Raw genomic sequence first — 23,826 nt, 5'->3', positions numbered from 1 at the left:
TTGACAAAGCCCTGGCTGGGATGATTTAGTTGGGGTTGGTCCTGCTTTGAACAGGGTGTTGGACTAGATGACCTCCTGAGGTCCCCTCCAACCCTGCTATTCTGTGATTCTATATGGCAGAATGTGGGTAAAATAGAGCCGGAGACATACAGTTCTCCCACAGGGAGCTCAGTCACAAACTGGCCTGACCTTCCAGGGTGCTTACCCTGTCGAGCCGAGTACCAGAGGTTGCAGAACCCTGATCTAAGACAATCAGCAAGTTTGTGACCCAAGTAAAATATATCACTGCTGCTTCATCTTGCAGAAAATAGGATATACAAGGATGAAGTAGATATATACTGGTAACTCCTAGCACCATGGTCCTGACTGAAAACCAGTGGCGATCAATGGGGAGATTTCTACTAAGCTGGGTGGGTTTGGATCAGGCCCAATATGAGTTGAGGAGAAGAGCTGTGGAACTTGATGGTTTCTCTTCACAATGGTCCATGCCAATCTCTTCTCAGAATTCAGTTAATCTGAACTCAAGATGAAGCTCAGCTGTTTTCAGAAGCGAACTCTGCAAAACCGCCAAGGTCTACATAGTTTCTAGGCAAAACCACCAATCAGACCAAGTTTGCTCAGAACTTGGCTCAAGTTTGCAGAACAGTTTGTGAACTTTGGGGAAAATTTTGGTAAAAATGTACTGGGATGTGAGTTTGTAATGAAGCCAAAGACAGATGATTTTTTCCTCCCCAAATGGCACCTCTCTAGTTAGAAGCAGTAGCTGCATATTGGTCTACAGAACTACATGCATTTAAAAAAATGTTTTATTGGAGTCAAATTCTCATCCAGCATTAAACCAGCTTCTAATTTTGCTCATCCTCATCCCATAATATATCTGTCTGCAACTATCTGTTGGCATATGCAACTGAGTTTTGAGCACTGCAAACCTCAGAGCCATGCCTAAAAAGAAAAAAAATCAATCAGTCTTGGTCATTTTTGATAAAGCCATCTTCGCAACATCTTTGCTGAAAACCCAGAACCTCAGATCCAAGCACAGCACTCTAAAGCTTTGGATAAGTGTGGATCTGGATCAGTTCTCTAGCTCAGGCTTATCTATAGTACCAATGTGTGGCCTAGTCTACACTACAGCGTTAGGTCGACATAAGGCAGCTTACGTCGACTTAATTATGTCAGTATGTATATACTACAGCCTTGCTCCCACCAATGTAAATACACCGACATAATAACTCCACCTCCATGAGAGACGTAGGGCTTATGTCAGTGTAGTTAGGGTGACACAGTGTCCCTGTAGACACTGCATTACTTACATCTATTGACTGTCATTCTTGTCTGGAGCCGTGCAATTCACAAGAAAGTCGACTCCGGGCTGCTGCCCGGTCTTCACTCCAAGCCGGGCTGCCACTCAAGCTCCCGGCTCAGGCTGCCACCTGGGTTCCCCATTCCCCACAGGGAACCCTGCTGCCTCCCAGGGTCTCACCTACCTGCTCCCAGCCAGGCTGTCACCCAGGCTCTCAGTTTCCTGCTCCAATTTAGTCTGCCACCTCGGTTCACCACTGGGAGCAAGGCAGCTGACTGGCCTCTAGGCATGGACCTCCCTGCTGGGAGCCCGGCTGCCACCATGGGCTCTCCACTCCCGGGCAGGAATGGGACAGCTGATCAGACATCGGCGAGTGGGGAGCTGAGAAGCCTGGTGCTGCTGCCCCATTCCCATGGGGCAGCAGGGAGCTGAAGGAGAGGGGGACAGCCTGGTTATCAGCAGGGAGCTGTGTATGGAACTGAGAGCTCTGTCTCTCAGCCTCACCCCCCCCACACACACGCACGTGCACTGACCCTCTTAAGTTGGTGGAAGCGCTTCTGGTGAGGATACACATGACTGACAGAAGAAGGACAGTGTGGACATGCACCTATAAGTTGACCTAACATAGGTCACTTTAAATTTACAGTGTAAACAGGCCCTGCAAGTCCTTTGATAATCTACATTGCATGGTACAGACCTGCCCATCATCCCCTCTCTCTGTTAAACAATTTCTACTGTCCAAGGCTACTGCAAGTATGAACTACTGCTATGTGCCTAAGGCGGCCAAGTTTTCCAAAATGCTCTTTTCATGACCACTGTCTAAATCATTCTGGCAAAGCCCTTTGTGATACTTTGTGTTTGAAATACCACCTGATCCTATTAAGGATTCCACTGTCCTTGAGTTGTGCTGCTGAGAGCGCCCAATTCAGCAAACATAAATTGGGCTTCCAAGTTGCACAAATTTGCCTAGGCCAGGGCAGATTGGAAACCAGTAGCACACTTGCTCATTTGGGTCATGAACTTATTTTCAAGGACTGTTACTTGCATGATTAATGCTGTGTGAAAAGGCCTATTCCCACCATTAAAATCCTTGTGTGCACCACAGTCATCTCTCACCTAGATTGCTCCAAGTTTCTCCTACCTGTTTGCTTCCATATTTTCCTTTGCATGTTCTTTCATGCTGCTTGGTACTGTCTTCTAGTTGTTTCCTGCTGAATGCTCTACTATACTTTAATGAATCCTTCCTGTGCGGTTCTTCTTATCCCTTGTCTCATCATCCCTTCTAGCTCAATTTTTTTCCCTGTCTGTAAAGTTCTGGGAGCAGGGACTATCTTTTCTGTGCTCCAAAAAAGTGCCATGTATATTTATGGCAATGTAGAGATGTTCATAGTTAGTGAAAGTTAACTACAATAAAGTAGCCTATGCCTGAGTCATCCTGCTCCTGATGGTTGATATATCTATATAACATCTGCCTTATGGCATGGGACCAGAACACATAATTCCTCCATCAAATCACCCTTGCTTACATGCATGAGTGTGTTGAATTTCTCACTGCATTATTATGCTCATAAATCAAATGGTTCTGATTCTGATCTCACACTTCTGTAAACTAGAAGTAACTACATCAAAGCCACTTATGCCACAAAGTGAGAGGAGGATCAGTACCTAAATGTGTGGTATTTAAATCATTGCGACTACAGAGTGTGTTTATAATTAATGAGTTATTATTACAACAATGATGGTGTGCCTGGTGCTGTACAAAACACAAAGATGAAGACAGTCCACGTCCTGAGGCATTTACAAACTAAATCAAGGATTTTCAAAGGAGGCAGGTCATCGATTCCCATTGAATTTCAGTGAGATTTAGGCACTTTTGCAAATGGAAGCCTTAAAGAAATGCAAATGGCTCAGTTTTGCCATCCAGACTGGGACCTTCCTGAGTAGTCTCATTGATTTAAATGGTTCTACTTGCCCAAGTAACATCATAATTATTGTGAATGATGCTGGCAGAGTCTGGCCCTAGAGGACTAGACAGGGATCATAATGGGAAGTAAAATCTGTGGCTGTGCTGCTTATGCTTCAATGGAGGTCTCAGCAATGAAGGAAACCACAGAGAATGAAATCTACCCCTGTGCAGATGGCCAACACAAGGCCTTTGGCCAATGCACCACTGCAACATCCCTTAAGCCTTCAGGCCTTAAACACATAATTGTGTCATATTTGCTCTTTCCTTGAACACTGGAACTCTGGAACTCTGGAACCCGTGATCTCCCCCGTGCAGTAAATTTCACACAGAGAGATATGATAAAGTACTAATGAACACTGCAATGCAGCCTCCACCACAGAATCCACTCACTTTCTCTTTCCTTCTCATTCAAAAAGTCTTTTCTTTCACTTATCTAATTCATTCAAATCTTGTACCACAGGAACCAGTAAATAAAGCAGAAAAGTGATGGGGGGAAAAGATTTTAAAAATTTGTATCCAGATCCTCATCTGATGTAAATCAACTTAGCTACATTGATCTTAATGGAGCTATGTTTCTTTGCACCAGCTGAGGATCTAGCCCAAGAAGTGGGAAAAAAAAGAGTTCTGGTCACATATGTACCTGCTTACACTGTAATTATGGGCCTTTCCCATCTAGGTTATTTCCAAGATGCCTATTACCTTGACATGTAAGTGCTAATGGTCCTCTGGAGATACTGACTGGGACTTTAATCTAACCAATGGGCAGGGAGGGGGCGAAATTTTGCCAACTTTCCTTAATCACGCAAATAAAAATAGACACATTATGCCACTTCCTTTGTCAACTAAGTTTAGGAAAGGCTGTCTGGAAATATTGTCATCATATTCATTGAGGACACGTTGCCCTAGAATCTTGACTGACCGACATTGGTAGTTTGAGCTCATGTTCTGAGTTTGCTGCTGAGGAGGCCACAACACATGCAAAACTGAAATTAGCAACATCTATTTTGAGTGAGCAAGAGGCGTTTCACAGAGGATCTCAATACCCCTGTGAATGACAGCAATGGGAGCTTTGCCATGGACCATAACAGGAGTGAAGGTTAGTCCTGAAGCTTCATCTGTACTTGAGACAATATCTGTTTGCCAGCCAAGATGTAGGCTTTTCATAGTGAGCATCATGAAGGTTATAACAGTGAATGATGCACCTGGACAAATCCAGTTGGCATATTTAGCCCAACTGCTTTCTGGTGCTATTTCATATTCAGCACAGACTGTAAAAATATGTGTGATATTTCCATCACTTTACACATTTTAGCTTAACATCCAGATATTTTTTTTATTTTAAAAGCCCAACCCATTGTGTGATTACCTAAACATGAAACATAAGCTATTTTTGTGTCTTCTTCCACTCCCACTGAAGCCTAAGGCAACATTCCCATCAACTTCAGTATTCAGGACCAAGATCTTACTGATTTAGGCACAGCCATAAGTCCATCAATATTCAGGAAATCACTTAAGCACATGCTTAACTTTAAACTCATGCTCTACTTCCGTGCATAATGTGCTTATTGAATATGATTGGATGTAAGCGTCAGCAGTGTTGTCAGTTGGCTTGCATGTATGTGAGGCTTTTTGGTGTACCGTCCCAACCCTGTGCAGGCAGCTAAACCATCATACCTTAATGGTACAACCCAAAAAAGCCACAGACTTGGTTTGGCCACAAAGGCAACTGGCCAGGTTTATTGTTAACAAAGCATGGTACTAGTGCCCTATATGTTTCATGGGTCTATTAACACATGTATGCCCATTACAATGAATGAGCTCAGTCAGCAACAGAACTTTTTGCTGCCCCCTAGACTGAACAAAGGGTTACGGCAAGGTACCCTGATATTTATAAATAAAAAAACCTTGTAATGAACCACTGACGTCCCACCTTACCTGTTTTATAACATTTGTTTGGTTTTATAAAACCTGTTTGGTTTTAAGATTTTGAACAAAACAATTTTATTATTTTGTCACATCACCTTATTTTGTACTCAATTAAAATGTATATATACTAGCTGAAATATATGTACATAAAGATTTAGTGCCTAGTACAGTAGCAATAACTTTATGTCATAAACAATACACTTCTAAGCATTTGCTTTAATACATGGCCTAACTTGGCTTTAAAGCTTTTGGTTTAGGCCTTAAATGTTGCACCAGTCCCAGTGCTTCAGTCTCTGTCTCTTTACTACAAGAGTAACCAAATGATCTGTGTATGTAACCTGCCCCCATCTATGACCAATTCAGATAGGATGTGAGTACGTTACACCTTCTCTTAGTTCAAGTTGTTAAATAAGCAGGCTTTTTGTTCAATTCCACCAGTTCAGTTCCAGGTGTCAACCAAGATGATGGCCATCACATAAACATGTATTTAAATGCTTTGGTGAATCAAGGTCTTTGATCTTTAAATACAGTCTCACAGCATCAAAATATGAACTGTAGAGAATGGTTTTTATTTAAGACTTTGCTTATCTAGGTCCCGAAACAGTTACATAAACTACTGTGTCCAACATGGACTATGGATCAGCCATGCTTTCAATAATGTTGGGTAATAAAACGAAGCTATCACAAATGCATGCTCATCAGAATTCTAGAAACCTGCTCCATAAACATGTATGTTTAGCAAACGCAGCCCCAAACGTCCCAGCGACGCTACGGCTACAGAGCATCCAATTAGAAAAGAAAAAAGCTGCGGCAATACACGAATGAAATTCACCCCTGGTGCAGAGAATCAGCACAAGGACTGCACCCCACTTCAGGCCTATGGGTTAAATTAACCCCTGCACAGAGTGCCAGAACAAGGATTACATGCTATTTAAACTGTACGTAAGCCATCAGAATAAAATTCATGTGGTGCCTAGACCTCTGTTTCCACCCACTGCACTGGGTGAATCTGACCCATGAATTCCACCACCAACTTTAAACAAACAGTGTTTATTAGATAACCAAATAGGAAGTAGAAGTGATATTTATAATAAAAACATGACTAATGCTTCCATGCAAATGTGTCTGCCTAGAGCTAAAAGCATCTATTACCATGAGGAGGAAAAATCTCATTATCTAAAAGCTTCAGGTCATGAACAGGAAGAATTCAGGATGCAGTCACTAATACCAATCAACGTCAGTCACCTGCCTCATACAGATAATTACTATAAAGAGAAAAATTACCACTTAAGCAGTCAATTAGAAGCCACCGCATTTTGAAAAGACCAGAGCAACAGCCTTTGTATAAAAGACATAATCTATTACATTAAAATTCTTTTCTTGATCAGTTACTCTTCAGATGCATCAGATAACACTTATGAAGTGAAAGATACTACTGTAGGAATCACATCTGAACAACAGAATTAATGAAAGTGCTGAGGCAATAGCACAAAGGTGAGCAGGTGTAACAGGCTTACTGTCACCAAGCGTCTCACCCTGGCTGGTCCCAGCACTGCAAGCAAGACGTACCTCCGTTTGCCTCCTCATTCCTTTATCTGTCGCAACTGCCAAACCCAGAAGGACAAATGCCATACCTCAAATCCTGCTAGACACCTGTTTCCTCCTCTGTTTTTCTTTTTCTCATCCAATGGCAAATATCCTGCATATTTTGCTACCGTGAGTAACCCTTTATTGGTTCTTTAACCCCCAAAATCCCCTTTCCAAGAGGTCTCATGTTATCACCAGTACACCAGAACCACTCAATCTGTAGGTCATCGTTCATAATCCTCCTCGCTGGGTCTCCTCCCACCTACAACCAGTCACCTCTGTTTACAGTTCAACCCTAGACCCAGGACTCTCTCCATGATCTAAAACCTTCTTGAAGTCATCTTCTGTAGCCCCTTCTGACCAGAGTGCTCTACTCTGGGCAACCTCCACTCTATTTCTAGAGACTGCCCTACTTCAAAGATTTCCCATCCTTCCTTGAATTAGGGTCCTCCCCTTTTCCCCCACCTCCCTGGTCAGACACAGGTGAGGAACACCTAACTGATTGCAGGAGAACTGGACTATTTATTTCTGAATACATACATACTCTCCATTCCCATACATACTAGCTACAATTCTGTTGTTAATATGGATGTTGTTCTCTTCAGTACACCTATTTAGCAGAGAAGATATTTTCTCTGTGGCTTGGAGTTGTTAACGAGAAACTGGAAACTAGAATGGCATGAAGAGAGAGCAGTTGAAAAGAAGTACATTGTTTGCAACATGAATCAATTTACAGCCTAACAGAAAGGGTACATGCTAGGTTCTCAGAGATTCAGCACTAGATGCCAGTACAAGGGTGCAGTTATATAGTACATAGAAAACTAAGCACACTGTTTTGGTTCACTTCTTCACATAAGGCTACACTTTGTCATCTAGCCACAGCTCTTCAAAGGCACAGTGCCAAGCTCAGGGACAGGGATCCTGGATGGCCCTTAAATCAACAAGGAGAGGCTTACTTCCTTCCACACCCTATGTTGCCATGTGAAGTCACGATCCAGTTAATATTAAGTAGGTAGTATGAACGACTATTTGCATTCCTTCCAAATGCCACTAAACATAAAAAAAAATTGCTAGAGATACATGCAAAACGATTTAATTGTGTGTGAAAACTGCAATTGCAAAGGTATCATTTCAGAGCACAAAAAAAAACCCAACCAACCCTTCATTTTTTTCTCTCTTTCCTACTGACTGCGACTTCTTGGTGTGAATTTAATGCTCAGGAAACATGCCTGACTGTGAGCCCAGAAGTCTCAATTCCTTTGTTTATCCATAGAACAGGTAAGACATACAACACTGTTGCACCACCTTCAACCTGAGTGTGTGTCATCCCTCAGTCAGAGGCACTACCTTTAGTTAATTCATTTTTCCAGTTCCATTCAGTCCTCAGCCTCTACACTGGGACTGCCAGTGAGGGGACGATGAGTTCCAATGTGGGTGGTGCAGACACCTTTCAGCACTGTTGAGCATCCCCACCACCAGTTGCAGTCAAGGGAGTCAGTGCTCAGCACCTCTGAAAATCAAGCCTTTTATGGGGACTGAACTGAGACCACCAAAGCAATTCCTCAAAGACCACTACAGATAGCCATAGATAAAGGTAGAATAGTGCCAATCTGACCTGGATTCACACCAGCAGTCTACCCCTGTGACAGCCCCTCTAGATTAGACCTTTTTTTTTTTAAAAAAAAAGGGTCAATGAAAATACTTCTTAAAAACCTGATCCTGAATCCAGTGACATCAATAGCAAAGCTCCATTCAACATCACCAGGCCTAGGATCAGTCCTTAAAAGAGAAAACAGAGACATTGAGTAGGGAAATGCCATTGTCTGTTACTGAAATTAACACACTATTGACACCCTTTTCATCAGGTAGCAGAGTTCAGAGGAGGAGAAGGTGAGAATGAAGGAAATGGCAATGAGGGGCAAATGAAGCTAATCAACATCCATAGGCTGACAAGAGGAAACTACAATACTGCTTTGCAGATTCCACAGGCTGGGGAGTATCTCTTCCCAGAGGAAAGTATTCTCTTGCTTGAGCAAGGTGAGCTAGAATGAAGGCTTTTTCTTCATTTTTCTTTTCCAGGCAATGCATGTTAGGTGGAAAAAGCGGGATAATGAAGAAACTTGAATGAATCACTTGCTTTCTTAACACATTCTGCGGTTGCATGCCCCAAATAGTGAAGCAAACAGCTTTTGATTAAGAAAGCAAAAGTGTTGACTCTAATTAGAACAGACAAAAGAATTTTCCATTCTGGAGCCTTTATTTAAACATCAGCTTTTGGCAGGCATGTGATAGCTCAATGCACTAACGACACTGGTTTTTAGGGCTTCACTACATGGTGATAGTACAGCAAGTTTAAAACCAGACTTCATGCCCAGAATTGAAAGCCATGCCAGAAGCAGATAGATCACTCTCTTCAAATGATGGCACAGTAATTGTCTGTTGGCAGACCTTTCACAGATCCTGCAGGTCTAGCTAATTATTGCTGAACTCAGAGAGAGACCTTATCAGGGTACGCAGGAGTCTTTTAATATCACACTCTACATAGATAGCATGCATTGCTGGGGCTTTGCTGTGAGTGTAAAACATAATATCTTAAGCCCAGAATATAAATCAAAAATCACATGTGCAAAAAAAAATAGATTTTTTTCTAAGTTTAACATTAAAGAACAAGAGTGCAACCTTTCTGGGAGATAATAAAAGTTGCATTTCTGGACCTTCCTTTTTAATTTAACCTGACCTCTGACAGCAGTTGACGCTGCTGTGCACTGACATAATATCTGTCATTTTAAATTAGCGGTGGGGAAAAATGTTACTTACATTTAACATTAGAGGTCAGTCTGAGATTTTAACTTAACTGCTGCCCAGAGGAGTTGAGAAGCCTCCAACTGCAGATTTTCCTTCTCACACTTTTGTTGGTGGAGGTCAGGAACATGCCAGTGGCTGGCTCAGCTGGTGGGGTGGATGGTCACCTGCGGAGCAGAGAAGTGCCAACGGCTGTGCCAACCATGGTCTGGCAAGGGGCTGGTGACTCAGCTTGCTCCTGCAGAGGTGTGCCTATAACAGGATCCCTCTTGTCTGCGACAGGCACTGTGATCTTGCTTTCATGGGATGAAAATTCAGGAAAATTCAATCTGGAGATTGAGGGAAATGTCTTAACAATTTGTGGAATAGCTTCCCAAGTGGAAGAACCCCCATCACAGAGTCATTGAACTAGATCGGATACATCGCAGAAGGATGAACTTCTAAGGTTATAGATCCATAGATTCATAGACTCTGGGACTGGAAGGGACCACGAGAGGTCATCGAGTCCAGTCCCCTGGCCTCATGGCAGGACCAAATACTGTCTAGACCATCCCTGATAGACATTTATCTAACCTACTCTTAAATATCTCCAGAGATGGAGATGCAACAACCTCCCTAGGCAATTTATTCCAGTGTTTAACTAGCTTGACAGTTAGGAACTTTTTCCTAATGTCTAACCTAAATCTCCCTTGCTGCAGTTTAAGCCCATTGCTTCTTGTTCTATCATTAGAGGCTAAGGTGAGCAAGTTTTCTCCCTCCTCCTGATGACACCCTTTTAGATACCGGAAAACTGCTATCATGTCCCCTCTCAGTCTTCTCTTTCCCAAACTAAATAAAACCAATTCTTTCAGCCTTCCTTCGTAGGTCATGTTCTCAAGACCTTTAATCATTCTTGTTGCTCTTCTCTGGACCCTCTCCAATTTCTCCACATCTTTCTTGAAATGCAGTGCCTGGAACTGGACACAATACTCCAGTTGAGGCCTAACCAGTGCAGAGTAGAGTGGAAGAATGACTTCTCGTGTCTTGTTTACAACACACCTGTTAAAGCATCCCAGAATCACAATTGCTTTATTTGCAATGGTATCACACTGTTGACTCATATTTAGCTTGTGGTCCACTATGACCCCTAGATCTCCTTCTGCCATACTCCTTCCTAGAAGTCTCTTCCCATTCTGTATGTGTGAAACTGATTGTTCCTTCCTAAGTGGAGCACTTTGCATTTGTCTTTGTTAAATGTCATCCGGTTTACCTCAGACCATTTCTCCAATTTGTCCAGATAATTTTGAATTTTGACCCTGTCCTCCAAAGCAGTTACAATCTGTCCCAGTTTGGTATCATCTGCAAACTTAATAAGCGTACTTTCTATGTCAACATCTAAGTTGTTGATGAAGATATTGAACAGAGCTGGTCCCAAAACAGACCCCTGCAGAACCCCACTTGTTATACCTTTCCAGCAGGATTGGGAGCCATTAATAACTACTCTCTGAGTATGGTTATCCAGCCAGTTATGCACCTACCTTATAGTAGCCCCATCTAAATTGTATTTGCCTAGTTTATCAATAAGGATATCATGCTAGACCATATCAAAAGCCTTACTAAAGTCTAGGTATACCACATACACCGCTTCTCCCTTGTCCACAAGACTCGCTATCCTATCAAAGAAAGTTATCAGATTGGTTTGACATGATTTGTTCTTTACAAATCCATGCTGGCTATTCCCTATCACCTTACCACCTTCCAAGTATTTGCAGATGATTTCTTTAATTACTTGCTCCATTATCTTCCCTGGCACAGAAGTTAAACTAATTGGTCTGTAGTTTCCTGTGTTGTTTTTATTTCCCTTTTTATAGATGGGCACTATATTTGTCCTTTTCCAGTCTTCTGGAATCTCTCCCGTCTCCCATGACTTTCCAAAGATAATAGCTAGAGGCTTAGATACCTCCTCTATTAACTCCTTGAGTATTCTAGGATGCATTTCATCAGGCCCTGGTGACTTGCAGGAATCGAACTTTTCTAAGTGATTTTTAACTTGCTCTTTTTTTATGTTATCTTCTAAACCTACCCCCTTCCCATAAGCATTCACTATGTTAGACATTCCTTCAGACTTCTCAGTGAAGACTGAAACAAAGAAGTCATTAAGTATCTCTGCCGTTTCCAAGTTTCCTGTTACTGTTTCTCCCTCCTCACTGAGCAGTGGGCCTACCCTGTCCTTGGTCTTCCTCTTGCTTCTAATGTATTGATAAAAAGTCTTCTTGTTTCCCTTTATTCCTATAGCTAGTTTGAGCTCATTTTGTGCCTTTGCCTTTCTAATCTTGCCCCTGCATTCCTGTGTTGTTTGCCTATATTCATCCTTTGTAATCTGACCTAGTTTCCATTTTTTATATGACTCCTTTTTATTTTGTAGGTCATGCAAGATCTCATGGTTAAGCCAAGGTGGTCTTTTGCCACATTTTCTATCTTTCCTACCCATCGGAATAGCTTGCTTTTGGGCCCTTAATAGTGTCCCTTTGAAAAACTGCCAACTCTGCTCAGTTGTTTTTCCCCTCAGTCTTGATTCCCATGGGACCTTACCTGTCAGCTCTCTGAGTTTACCAAAATCTACCTTCCTGAAATCCATTGTCTCTATTTTGCTGTACTCCCTTCTACCCTTCCTTAGAATTGCAAACTCTGTGATTTCATGATCATGATTTAGTGGATCTCAAGTGTAACCCATACAATAATCGTAAGATAAAGGGGTGAAGAACTGATAGCAGAAACGCAAAAGCTCTATAGGCCTAGACCTATAAAAATAGCTTAGGCAGCTAGCATAAGTATAAGGCCTTATAACCTGAGTAGGAATAGCTGCTCAATAAGTTAGGATAAGCAAGCAAACTAATGGTAACTTTAAGTCACAAGATGGCATAAGGCTTTGCTTATTATTTTGTAATAATCACAAGTGTTGCAAGAAGGCAGTTTGTGCCAGTTTAGAGTATATTTCGTGAGGAACAGCAGAAGATGCTTAACTGCAGGTAATCATAGTAATCCCAATTGATATATATGTTAATGATCTTAACTTAATTAATATACTAATGTATGGGATAAGGACCCCCAACATTATGAGGGTGAGGAAGTTAAGATATGATAAATGAGGGAAGAGCTAAGCTTACATATGTGTGAGGGACATTGAGACCTTTATTTATAGGAGCTCAGTGTTACTCAGTGGATTCACCTTGCAATTGAAAACATCCACTCAATGTACAGTGGTGTCAAAAAAAACCTTCCAGAATGTTAACCATTAAGAAAGGGATAGAAAATAAGACAGTAAATATCATAATGTCATTATATAAATCCATGGTATGCCTGCACCTTGAATACTGCGTGCTGTTCTGATTGCCCATCTCAAAAAATATATATTCGAATTGGAAAAAGTACAGGGAAGGGCAATAAAAATGATTAGGTGTATGAAATACCTTCAACATGAGGAGAGATTAAAAAGCCTGGGACTGTTCATCTTAGAAAAGAGATGACTAAGGGGAGAGATGATAGAATCTATAAAACCATGACTGGTGTGCAAAAAGTGAATAAGGAAGTGTTATTTACGCCTTTGCCTAACACAAGAACCAATGAAATTAATAGGCGGCAGAATTTAAACAAACATAAGGAAATACTTCTTCCTTCAATGCACGGTCAACCCGTAGAACTCTTTCTCAGGAGATGTTGCGAAGGCCGAAAGTATAACTTGGTTCAAATAAGAATGAGATGTATTCATGGAGGATAGGTCCATCAATGACTATTAGCCAAAATGATGAGGGACATAACCCCACACTTTGGGTGTCCCTAAGCCTCTGACTGCCAGATGCTAGCCCTGAATGGAAGGGAATGGATCACTCAATAACTGTCCTGTACAGTTCATTCCCTCTGAAGCATCTGGCACTGACTATTGTTAGAAGACAGGATACCGGATTAGAGGATCATTGATCTGACACACTGTGGCCATTCTTATGTTGTTATGTGAAACATTAAGATTCCAGGGCCAAACCCTCGACCCTCTTGCAATCAGTGATAAAACTTGTATTGATTTTGCATCAATAGGATACAGCCCAAGGATTCTAAGTGATGATCTGAGTGTCCAAGTAGGGGATTTACGCACCCTAATAAGGTTCCTTTACTTTGAAAATTGGACCTAATATACATGTTTATTCACATCTAAAACAATCTCTGTGGGTGTAAAGGATTATGCCTATTTGATAGCACCCTCTTCTCATCAGACTAAGTCTTGTTCTGCTGTGTGGTTCAACCAAGTTTTCTCAAGAAATTCAGGGAAGCTCTTATCTGGTAGTTTCTTTCACTGAACAATAAAAAAATGAACAAAACATAATCAAGCCTTTGAAGACTCTTACTTCAAACTCTGTGCTAGCATAGCAGTACTTTCCCCCAAATTAGGCCTGGTCTACACTACGCGTTTAAACCAAATTTAGAAGTGTTAAATCGATTTAACCCTGCACCCGGCCACACAACGAGATCCTTTATATCGATATAAAGGGCTCTTTAAACCAGTTTCTGTACTCCTCCCTGACAAGAGGAGTAGCACTGAAATCGGTATTGTCATGTCGGATTAGGGTTAGTTGGCCGCAAATCGACAGTATTGGCCTCTGGGCGGTATCCCACAGTGCATCATTGTGACCGCTCTGGAAAGCAATCTGAATTCGGATGCACTGACCAGGTAGACAGGAAAAGCCCCGCGAACTTTTGAATTTCATTTCCTGTTTGCCCAGCATGGAGCTCTGATCAGCACGGGTGGCGATGCAGTCCCAAATCCAAAAAGAGCTCCAGCATGGACCGTATGGGAGATACTGGATCTGATCGCTGTATGGGGAGACAAATCTGTTCTATCAGAGCTCTGTTACAGAAGATGAAATGCCAAAGCATTTGAAAAAAATCTCCAGGCTATGATACAGAGTCCACAGTGACAAGCGTAACGTAAAACCAAAGAATCAAATGGATGCTCATGGAGGGAGGCAGGGGGTACTGAGGGCTCCAGCTATCCCACAGTCCCGGCAGTCTCCAAAAAACATTTGCATTCTTGGCTGAGCTCCCAATGCCTGTAGGGTCAAACACATTGTCCGAGGTGGCTCAGGGTATATCTCGTCAATTTACCCCCTTTTCCCCCCATGAAAGAAAAGGGGAAAAAATCATTTCTTGACTTTTTTCAGTGTCACCTTATGTCTACTGCATGCTGCTGGTAGACGCGGTGCTGCGGCACTGAACAGCAGCATCCTCTCCCCTACCTTCCCTGGTGGCAGATGGTACAGTGCAGAAGGACTGGTAGCTTTTCTCATCATCAGCCCGTGAGTGCTCCTGGCTGACCTCAGGTGAGGTTGGCCGGGGACACCTGGGTAAAAATAGGAATGACTCCCGGTCATTCCCAGCAGATGGTACAGAATGGCTGGTAACCATCTTCATCATAGCAATTGGGGGCTGAGCTCCATCAGCCTCCCCCCTTTCATGTCTAAAGAAAAGATTCTGTACTGTCTGGACTATCATAGCAGTGGAATGCTGGGCTCCTTTCCCCTCCACCTTTTAATGTCCTGCCTGGACTATCATAGCAGCGAGAGGCTGCCTCTCCCTCATTTTATCTCACTAAAAAGTCAGTGTTTCTTATTCCTGCATTCTTTATTACTTCATCACACAAATGGGGGGACACTGCAATGGTAGCCCAGGAGGATTGGGGGAGGAGGGAAGCAATGGGTGGAGTTGTTGCAGGGACACCCCCTAGAATGGCATGCAGCTCATCATTTCTGTGGGATCTGACATGGAGAGGCTGTCCTCTCTGGTACACTGGTTCTCTAGTACACTTGCCCCATATTCTAGGCAGGACTGACTCTATTTTTAGATAAAACATAAAGGATGGAATGACCTGGGGAGTCATTCTCATTTTTGTCTTTGCGCTCCTGGCCGACCTCAGCGAAGGCCAGCCAGGAACACCCATGACAGCAGCAGACAGTACAGAATGACTGATAACTGTCATCTCATTGTCAATTTACAATGGCACAGCAGACGGTACAGAATGACTGATAACCATCTCTGCCACCTTGCAAAGGCAAATGAATGCTGCTGTGTAGCGCTGCAGTACCGCCTCTGTCAGTGGCATCCAGTACACATACGGTGACAGTGACAAAAGGCAAAATGGGCTCATGGTTGCCATGCTATGGTGTCTGCCAGGGCAATCTAGGGAAAAAGGGCATGAAATGATTGTCTGCCGTTGCTTTCACGGAGGAAGGAATGAGTGACAACATTTACCCAGAATCACCCGCGACACTGTTTTTGCACCATCATGCATTCTGATCTCAACCCAGAATTCATATGGGTGGGGGAGACTGTGGGAACTATGGGATAGCTACCTACAGTGCAACGCTCCAGAAATCGACGCTAGCCTCGGTACATGGATGCACACCGCCGAATTTTTGTGCTTTGTGTGGCCGTGTGCACTTGACTTTATACAATCTGTTTTACAAAATTGGTTTATGTAAAATAGGAATAATCTTGTAGTGTAGACGTACCCTCAGTCTCTCACATCAGTAATTCCTGTAGCCAGATTTTCTGGCTTTTCCTTCAGCAATTCAGAGCTCCCAACCAGTCACCATCTCTTGTTTGGTTGGTTTTCTGGAACAGAGTTCTGATCAATAGTAACCCCAGTAAAGTCCTCCTGGGCACCACCTCTAACCCCTCAGTGTCCTTCAGGGTGTTATGGTTCCCGCTCCTCCTCTTCCATCCCCTCTTGTTGTTTTCTTTACATAATGATCAGCCAATTAAGTGCCAGCTCTGTCTTAGGTACAGCAGGTTAGGCTAATCAGACAGCCAGGCCAGCTCCAGGCCTCTTAAAGGAACAATATTGCTTATTCCTTCAAAATGGGCCAGGTCCTCAGCTGGTGTATATCATCTCAGCTCCATGGATTTCAGTAAAATTGTGTTGATTTTCGCCAGATGAGGAGATGGTCTGGTATATTTTCACAAGACACTTGGCCTCAGTCCATCACGCATTCCCACAGAAATTCCTTTACATACAGTTATTTGGTGATACACTCACTGAGATGTCAGTCTTGAAATGTTTTGAAAAGTTCAGTCAGCACCTAACAAAAGACTGGAACAGAAAGTGAGAAATAATATCAAATATTTTGCCAACCAGAAATATTCATGGCTAGGAAAATGACAAGTAGCTCTAATATTTTGAAATATTCAATTGTATGCATCTTTGTTTCCAGGTTTGGTCTGAACAACCCAATGAATAAAGAAATGAACATGTTTTATCGCTTCCACAGAGAGCATTGCCAGCATTTTGCTTTTTACTGCTGTTCAGTAGCAGCATCACCTCATACTTTTTTCTCCGAAGTGTTTCTGTTCAAGTGGGTAGTTCAGAGGTTGCAGTGGTTATTTCTCCAAGGTGTTCTTGTGCATGATTAATCAGTAAAAGCTAGAATCTTTAATTCCCATTTCCTGTTAAAAATTATGATTCATATCACAGAGCAGAATAAGTGCACTTTATCCTGCACTGGAGCCTCACATTCTATATGCTGTGTGTTATAAACACACACCACTGGATTTCAGGTGTTTGGACTATACTATAAGATCCCAGTTCAAATGGAATTCATACAGAGCTAGTTTGTACCCTTTGGGTAGTGTGTAACTTGAACTGCCCTATGAATACCTCTGGGAGACCCTAGAGAGACAAGGTGACTGAGGTAATATCTTTTATTGGATCAACTTCTGTTGGGTGGGAAAGACAAGCTTTTGAGCTACACAGAGCACTTTTTCGGGTAAGATGCTGGGAGACACTGTGCTTCGGAGATAGTTGAGTTCCTCTGAGGCCCCTTTGTTGCATGGTGGATGAAGTAGAGTAGCAAATTTTCCCACCCATTCAAGAATACAGAGTTACCGAAGAAGAAGACATTTTGATTACGGGGCACAGAATAATCCCATAAGAGACCCCAAACAACAATTCAAAGTTAAATTCTTTAACCAGGTGCTAGATTGTGCAATACAGTCAGTTGAAGAATGTTTCACGCAGCTCAAGGAACACAGCAGTATATTTGGGATGTTGTATGATATTCCAAAACTCCTCACTATATCTGAAGAAGACCTACACCAGCAATGCAGGGCACTAGAGACAGTGTTGACACATGATGACATGCACGATATTGATGCGAGTGATTTAGGTGATGAAGTGAAAGCCCTTTCAAGATACATTTCAGCAGGATCAACTCCAAAGGCTGTTCAGGAATACATGTGCACATATAAGAGGACCACCCTCTTTCCAAATGCTGTTGTTGCTTTGTGTACACATCTAACACTTCCTGTAACAGTTGCCAGTGAAGAATGCAGCTTCTCCAAGCTGAAATTAATAAAAACACATCTATGTTCCACAATGACACAGGAGGGGCTGGTTGGCCTTGAAACCATCTCAGTAGAGCATGAGCTGTCCCAGACTGTGGACCTTCAGCAGGAAGCAGTTCAAATCTTTGCAACCAAGAAGTCACAGAAAGCACCACTTTGATTATTCAGACAGATACAAATGCCAGTGTTTACTATGCAGACAAGAAAAATTACGTTTGCTGTTCAGGCATTTGAAAATTAAGTGTTACTTAAAAGTTTTCAACAAGTCATTTTAAGTTGTTAGTTCTCCTTTATTTGGGTAGGTATCAGAGCAGTACCATGAGAGGAGTAGAACAGGAAGAAGGCAGAACTGAGACCTTTCAAAGTTTCAGTCCAAAGGAGGGGGAATAGGGGTGTCATTCGAGCTCCCTGCCGCAGGTGCCAAAATGTTGTGGGCTGGCCCTGGCAGCCTGTGCTGGAGATGAGATGAAAACACTAGAGTCATTCTTCCCTTTCAAATTACAGCCTAATTAACATATAGATCAGTGGGCTAACATGTCCATGGAACACATACAGTGCTTGTTATTAAAATTTGAACTTCAGCAGTCACGTGAAAATTGTTAATTTTCTGATTCTGCCCTTTGTTTGCTGGAGTTTAGATAAAACACTGGACAGCCAGGATGTATCTATTGGGTTTCCGGGAAGTGGGCAGGCGAAGCCCGCCCACTGCTGAAGGGTCCTCCCCCAGCCTAAGGGGAGGAACCACAGGGCCACAGAACCCACTGAGTTCGGGGGACAACTAATAAAAGAACAGGGACAGGAGTGCGGTCAAAGGGTCATAAGAAGGGAACCTGACGGGGACAGCCAGGATGTAGCAGAGTGGTTACCTGTTCCTGCCCTGCAGGGCTTGAAACAGCCCAGAAAAGGACTGTTGATAGGGCAAGAAGTCTGGGCTGATTGTGGAAAGTAGGCTTAGCTGTGGCCATGCCCCAGTCAGGCCCAGCTGGTCCCTATAAGAGGCTGTGAGCCAGAAGCCTAGTAAGTCTCCCTCTGCTTTGAGAGGGAGAAGGGCCTGGCTGCAGGGACCTAAGCAAGACAATTAGATTGGGAGCAGGGCTGGGGAAGGGCTAGAGGAGCTGGGAGCTCCGGCCAGGAAAGCCCCAGGTTGCAGGCCTGACTATAGGCTGAATAGGTGCAAGGTTGCAATGGGGCAGTCCATGGGTAGGCAGAGGCGGCAGGTCCAAATCCCTTTGCCTATGATGAGTGGCTTATGCTGCAGTCTGCCCCAGTGAACAGGGGCTAGATGGAGACTGGGCAGTAGCCAAGACTGAGGTGAAGTGAGGATAATGGGTGGGGATTCCCCTGGGAGGGAGGGACCCAGAACTGTAGGGTTACTGCCAGGGGGCAGCACTCAGTTAAAGGGGCATCGAGGTCCTGGGAGGCACATGAGGGTCAGCAGTGGTGGCAAGACACTGGCATGAATTTGGTGCTCCAGAAGCCGGATGCTAATTCCCAAGGACGCCCAGCAGGAGGCGCCGCCAGGTGAGTCTGCCCATGCTTACACAGGGTTCTAAACCTAAGCAATCATGTGGATACTATTAATGTTCTGGTTATGCCTCTATTTGTTTAGTAGCATATATTATGCATTAGAAATCTCTGCTGAAGGATTTATCTAAATTGAATGTGTTATAGCAGATGACAGCAAGGGGATTTCTTTCAAAATTAGCTTATGTCTTTTTAGGCAGAGTGAATTATCCCCAGCTCCCATGAAAGCATCTACAATAGCTTCTACTGGCTCTCAGCAGGAGTGGCACCTTCTGCTGAGCAAAGCTGATCAGCCAGCACAGATTCTGTGGCTGAACCCAGACACTGCATGAGACTGGAGCCCAATGCGTGAAAAATGGAATAAAATCCCAAGGGTAATGCTACTACTCAGTTTGTCACAGATTGTGGATATGCAAGTCAAGGTGTATTTAATCCTGGTGTCATAAAACAAATGAACATGAGCATATATGCATCCAGGTGCACAAACATTAAACATTAAATGCTAGGTCTGTACTGTTTTTTCCCAACTGTTTTATATAATAGAAGGCTCTAGATGCACAGTATTCACTTCCATTGTTTTATCTGCTTTGACATGGGGGGGGGGGGAAAGCATGTTGACATGCTGAAAGGTTGTTTTATTCATTGTAGCTTCTCTAAATAACTATGTGCAGGCTGTTGCTAAAGAAATGTGGTCTTGTAAATGTCTTCACCAGATCCTCTGAATGAATTGCAATGTGCCAGTGGGGAATACTTACAATATTCTAATATTGTTCTTTTTGTAGATACAAAAAATGAGGAAGTTAGTTGATAGCAATTATTTCTAACAGGTGAATTGCTGGCTCTCCCACTACAGTTCAACAAAGCACTTAAGCAAGTTCTTTAAGTCGATGGGAGTTAAAATATGCTTAAAATGAATAATATGATTCGGTGCTTTGCTGTATTAGGGCCTCTAGCAGACATCTCAAACATCAAGTAAGGGCCCGATTTTCAAAATGAATCTCCATTTTGTGGGCCCAGCTTTACCCACAATGTTGCTCAGCCAGAATTGCAAAGGAAAGACATGAATGACCTGCTGGTACAAAACTGGGAAATAGAGGGAGGATTCATTTCAAGGACAAAACTTTACCACAAAACTGGAGGTTTGAAACCCCTTCACCTGAGTAACAGATACTACCAAAATGTACTGGAAGGGGCTAACATTCATCCCAGGCATTTAATTTCTGATGTTTAAGGATCATATGTTGCACTGAATGTCATTCTCTTACTTCAGCCAGCCTACAACACTTGCATATTTGGCTTTAGCTCTTCATTTTGGGGTTTAATCATGATAGAAGACAAATGAATGTACTTTTAGTTTTCTCATTTCATCAAATTGTCATGTAGGGCCTGATCCACAGCCTGTTAAAGTCACTGGAAAGACACCCATTGACCCCACTGGGCTGTGAATGAAGCACTTAGCACAGAGCTGGAATCATGAGTAAATTTTACCCTTGACCTTTCATGGCCTTCCCCTGACTGGCTGCTTCCCTCATTCCCTTTCTAGGTTCTCTCACCCACCCTCTCTGTTGCTTTTATATCCTAGGAAGCAGGTTCCCATGAAGATAGCTAGCAGCAGGAGACTGAGTAGATGATAACAGGCACATGGGGATGGAGCCCTGGTGTGTTTTCTCCACCAAAATGCAAGTGCTTAAGATTGAGTGGCCAACCTGTGGCTTCAGAGCCACATGCGGCTCTTCAGAAGTTAATATGCAGCTCCTTGTATAGGCACCAACTCCGGGGCTGAAGTTACAGATGACAACTTTCCAATATGCTGGGGGGTGCTCACTGCTCAACTCCTGGCTCTCCATAGGCCCTGCCTTCACCCCTTCCTACCCCCTCCCCTGAGCCTGCTGTGCCCTCGCTCCTTACCCTCCCCCACAGAGCCTCCTGCACACAACAAAACAGCTGATTGGGAGATGCGGGGAATGAGGGAGAGGTGCTGATCGGCGGGGCTTCCCGTGGGAGGCGTTGGGAGCAGGGGGGAGCTGATGTGGGGCTGCTGACATATTACTATGGCTCTTTGACAATGTACATTAGTAAATTCTGGCTCCTTCTCAGGCTCAAGTTGGCCAACCTGGCTTAAGAGGTCTTCTGGCAGGAGAAACCCAAGAGGAGAAGAATCATTTAATACCTCATTTATGCCAATACAAACACTTCTGAGCTATCCTTCTGTCTCACTTTAGTGACAGTATGCTGGAGGAACAATACTTTTCCCATCATTTGGTGTAAATTTCCTTTCTACTTTGATTTCAGTAGGCCCCGCATTAAAAATATAAGGGCTTAATCCCGATTATGAACCAGAAAGTCTACTAATTAATTTTGTTTAGGCCTCCCCGCCACCTCCAACATTTTCCAGCAGGGATGGAATCCACAACGTTTAGCACTGAAGTACAGGTTTCAACTGCTTGAGCTAAAAGATTAACTCCACTTGCTGGCAGTAATAGCGAGCAGTTATCCTGTATGTGGACCAGCCACGAGAGGGAACAGAACACATATTTTACAAGTGTTTTACATAATACCACCTGACCGGGAAAGCATCTGAAGTTCCCAGAATGTCAAGACTCTGTCTGGGCTCCATTTGATGGGCACCCCACAACTAGTTTCTAAAATAGCCTTCCTGTTAAGGCAGGATGGCATGACAGAACAACCCAGTGTGCTATGACCCACTAGAAAGAAGAAGGATGGATGAATGGTTGGGGCACTGTCTTGGGACCTAGAAGATCCTGGAGTCAATTCCCTGCTCCATTACATATTTCCTATGTGACCTTGGACGACTCATTTAGCCTCTCCGTGTCTCAGTTTCCCATCTATAACATGGGCATAATAGCACTGCCTTACCTCATACAGTGTTAGAGGGATAAATACATTTAATTTTGTGAGGTCTTAGATATTACTGTAATGAAGGCCACATAAATGCAACAAATAGACATTATTTACCATTGAGGACGCTGTTGTAATAGTAGAATAAAACAAACAACTTGTGGTTAAAATAGCAGGTTTAAAATGAACATAAGGAAGTACTTCTTCACACAATGAAGTTAACCTGTGGAACTCATTGCCCAGGGATATTGTGAAAGCCAAAGTATAATGGAGTTCAAGCAAGAATTAGATAAGTTCATGGAGGATAGCTTCATCAATAAGTATTAGCCAAGATGGTCGTAGTGCAACCTCATGGTCCAGGTTAACCTAAACCTCTGATTGCCAGAAGCAGGAACTGGATGACAGACTATGGATCACTTGATAATTGTTCAATTCTGTTCATTCCCTCTGAAGCATCTGGCACTGGCTACTGTGAGAAGACATGATACTGCGTTATATAGACTATTAGTCTGATTTATTATGGCCATTTTGGCACACAGATAGCTCAAGCCTGGAAGAACTGGGCATTCCTGTAAGGTGCTGAGCCCCCTCAACATGTGCCATATTCAACAGAAGAAGAGGGTGCTCAGCATTTTGAAGGAGGGAGCCTATAGGTTCTAATTCAGTACCCAGTGAAGTATGTGGAGAGCCTTTCATTGACTTCACAATCTCATTGACTGTAAGGCCAGGAAAGACCATCATGATCTTCATGACCTACACATTGGAGGTCACAGAACATCACTCACCCATGCTTGCAATAAACCCATAATCTCTGTCTGAGTTACTGATATCCACAAATCTTCATTTAAAGATTTCAAGTTACAGGGAATCCACCATTTAATGTAATTCAAACCAGCAAATGACCTGTGCCCCACACTGCAGAGGAAGGTAAAAAACACATCAGAGCCATGGGGCACAGTATGAAGGAATGCACAGACATGGGAATGGGAAAAGGAGATATAATTATTATACTTTTTATCTTTTTATTGCAGAATATGAAGAAAGCAACCAGGGAAGAGCCTATACTAGATTTGATTCTAATATACAGAGAGGAACTAGTTGAGATTTTGAAGGTGGGAGGCAGCTTGGGTAAAAGTGATCGTGAAATGAGAGAGTTCATGATTCTATGGAATGATAGGAGAGAAAATAGAAGAATAAAGACAATTAACTTCAAGAAGGCAGACTTAAGCAAACTCAGAGAATTGGTAGGTAAGATCCCTTGGGAAACACAGCTAAGGGAAAGAAGGCGTGCAGGAGAGTTAGCAGTGTTTAAAAGAAGATTATTAAGCGCACAAGAGCAAAGTATCCCAATGTGTAGGAAAGATAGGAAGTAGGGTAAGAGACCATGATGGCTTAATCAGGAGATCTTCAGTGACCTGAAATTCAAAAAGACTCATATCAAAATAGGAAGTGAGGTCAAATTACAAAGGAATACAAAAAATTCCCCACAAAA

This window comes from Gopherus evgoodei, chromosome 2 (assembly GCF_007399415.2).
Source record: "Gopherus evgoodei ecotype Sinaloan lineage chromosome 2, rGopEvg1_v1.p, whole genome shotgun sequence".
NCBI lineage: Eukaryota > Metazoa > Chordata > Testudines > Testudinidae > Gopherus > Gopherus evgoodei.
This window is presented reverse-complemented; position numbering follows the sequence as displayed.